The sequence below is a fragment of the Pundamilia nyererei genome, unplaced genomic scaffold (genome assembly GCF_000239375.1).
Source record: "Pundamilia nyererei isolate P.nyererei 1_Seehausen unplaced genomic scaffold, PunNye1.0 scaffold00165, whole genome shotgun sequence".
Classification (NCBI taxonomy): Eukaryota; Metazoa; Chordata; class Actinopteri; order Cichliformes; family Cichlidae; genus Pundamilia; species Pundamilia nyererei.
In genome coordinates this window covers 985,658-988,844 of record NW_005187566.1, presented here as the reverse complement: position 1 = coordinate 988,844, position 3,187 = coordinate 985,658, and the positions used below count along the sequence as shown (strand labels likewise).

Genomic DNA, 3,187 nt, shown 5'->3' with positions numbered 1-3,187 from the left:
CGACTTCTAAATGGCCACCATGGTCACCACCCATCTTGAGGAGTTTGCCCCCTCACATATACTAATGTGCCACAAACAGGACTTTAATATCACCAACCATTCCCATGTCATTACGGTGTATCCATATAAATGGCCCACCCTGTACATTAAGTTAATTGCTGATATTAAGTACAATAATATGGGTATTTCATCATGGGTATGCATCATTTCAAAAGGCTTTTGTTTCTTTCTGTCTTTTGATCATTGTATTAGGTCTAAATTTTTACCCGATCTCAGCCTGGTCTCTGTTGGGTACAAACCAAAAGGGAAACAAATAAGTATTGCTTTCAGCAGTACACTTCAGTACTGCACCAGTAACATGCTTTTGTAAAAAAAGTTCAATTTTTTGATTCTAAACATTTATTCTAATTATTGAGCAGAGATCAACAGGAAAACTGGCAATTTTATGAAAACACAAAAACAGGGCATAAAAAAGCAAACAATGGATTTAAAATGAAGCAATTAAGATGAAACTAAGTGCCGGTTCCTAGAAAAAAATACCCCGAGAAAGTGCATGTATTGTTATATACAGTTTCTTTTTCTGGGGCTGAAACTACAACTGACTCATTTTAGGCATGACTCAACCTTAGTCTTCCAAAACAAACGAAGAGTGAAAACATTAGTGACCAAAGCAAAGATTTGGTAGACTGAGGGAAAAAAGAACTCACGGTGAGCTAAGCAAAGAAAAATACCCACAGAAGCCAACAGGGATGGATGGTCATAGGGAAATCCCACTTGATAATATTCAGCCAAGTGAAGAACACTTAACATTAGTGTTTTTACAATTACAACTCGGTATAGTGCCGTTTTCCCCAGGATTGGATGTCCAAGCAAACTCACCCCAAGGTCAGACTGTTCAGTGCTCAGAGAAATTGCAGGGAGCCCAAATCCTGCATGTCAGACTCCACAGGCCTCAGTTAGAATGTTCAAAAGACTAAACATGTATAGATGCATTGAGTTCTGTGCAAACATGATCACATGACACTAATCAGTGCCAGTTAGGAAAATTGTAATTGATTTCCACATCTTTTATAAATCCTGGGAGAAACAAAGATAATATCACAGGACTTTGCACTTTGTTACATTCTGCTTTGGCTAATCTTTTTTGGAGTGTTTAAAGAAGTTTATATAGTTTATACATATAAGTTTACATATAAGTTTATATGGTGATGTCTATTTCTGTAACCTTTAGATCAATTTTAAGATGTGCCAGCTTTTCTAACTCAACCAAGCGTGGCAAAGTTTTTCTCAATACTTTTGCATTTTTGTGATTTCCTCTCTGGTCTTTAAAACACAAATGCAGACTTTGCATGCAAAGTGATGGAAATGTGTATTGGATCAGAACACTTAGTTGTGAATTTTTATTGAAGAGAAATACAACATTTGAAATCAGGTTTCAGGGGTTTTAAAAAAACATTTCTATGCTATCAGCCACAAAATCAAATTACTATTAAAAGTCATTGTACTAGGGTGCAGGTAGAAATTTTAGGCAAATCCAGATGGATAGTGTTTGGGGGTAGTGAAGCACAAGACTGAACACAAAGCACTGTTTCTAAAAGGTGCAAAGACAGGCTTTCTCATGCTAACTCAAGCTCCTCTTAATTACGTTATTCAAACTCCCTCCTGTGTGCAGAAGCATTTTCTTCACTTTTAGTTGAGCATGCTTTTGCTCAGTTTACCTAATGTAAACTTTAAAGATAAGAATAGGGATACTTGCAGAGACGATATTCATTTGGTCAGCTGTATTGAAAAAAAACCTTTAGAAAGATTTTACAATGTGAAGAAGACTGATTGCTAAGTGACTAGGAAACATCACAGGAGGGGAGTGACACGTGCCCCGCCAGGGTTGCCGCCAAAGACACTATGCTGTCCCATCCATCGTGTGCTCCGGTCAGTCAGCTTAAAGGCCCCTTCATCAAGTTCTGTCAGTGGGACAGAACTGCTCACTGTTTGAATGCACTGCACCGAGAAAGAAGTGAATCCTCCATCCATCTGTTGTACTATTGAGCTGTTAAAGCCTGTATGACTCATACAGCACAGGAAATAACAAACAAGGAGAAAAATAATTGTCTTTAATTTAATAGACAAGATGTAAACCTGTGTCCTTGTATGGATTGGTTTCATTGGATGTAGTATAGGTGTAGTTAGCATATCAGGTTAAGGTTGAAGTGTGAAGTTGTTAGTGAGTCTGGGTGTATGACCTGGATGAGGTGCTTACCAGAGGCCAGCAGGTCAAACAGGTGGAGGGTGAGGTGCAAGGGGTCTCCTGTGATGGTCCTAGTTTTCTTAAGATGGGAGGATCTGGTGATGGCTTACAGAGGCGGCAGAGCGCAGCCAATGATTTTTTGCAGCAGGGAGCTGAAAGAAAAGTATGTTCCCATACCGGGAGTTGAACCCGGGCCACCTGGGTGAAAACCAGGAATCCTAGCCGCTAGACCATATAAGATGTGCACATTTTGGAAGCTTCTTAAAAGAACTTCTGTCACCGAGAAATTTGGTAGCTTTCTGTAATAGATCTTGGTTGGTTTAGTTAGCAGTTGGCAGGACAAATATAACTTGATCACAACTAGGCCACAACTGTAAATCCATGGTTAAGATCAGGGCGTTATGCTCCATGACAAGCCACCATGACTGTTTGGTAAGAGGAAATGACAGCCCAACACTCAAAAAAATGAAACGTTGACTTTAATTAAAATTATTTTGTCAACAGGTTCCACGAATTGAATTATGTTAGTTAAAGCATCTTTAGTTCATCTAATTTAAAAAAACTACTTAAGATTAACAAGACATATTTAAGACTACCTAAATCAAGTTATGTTGTATGAACATAGATGATATATTTACAGGTTAGATAGTTTAGATTAGTTACTTCAACACATTTCTTATTTGTGGCAGTAAAATGTTAAATTTAAGTTAGATTAATTCAAATATTATATTTTCAGCCACCTTGTGCTTTATTAATTAGTTTTACATAAATCTATTTTGTCAACAGGTTCCACACAAATGAATTAAGTACATCCAACTTATTTTTTAAAATGTCTTTTATTGCCAACACATTCAGTGAGCATTTGTGTAAACCCAGTTCAAAATAAAACACAACAGCTCATTAGGGTTAGTAATTAACAGTATGTAGACAGATGCAACATCA

At 37.4% G+C, this 3,187-nt stretch overlaps 1 non-coding gene across 1 annotated transcript; it reads right to left on the bottom strand.

Annotated features, from left to right (window-relative positions):
• Positions 1-2,413: 2,413 nt before the first annotated feature.
• On the bottom strand, positions 2,414-2,485 carry trnae-uuc (transfer RNA glutamic acid (anticodon UUC)). The gene has a single exon. It is a non-coding gene; the product is annotated as a tRNA-Glu (tRNA).
• Between the last annotated feature and the right edge of the window lie 702 nt (positions 2,486-3,187).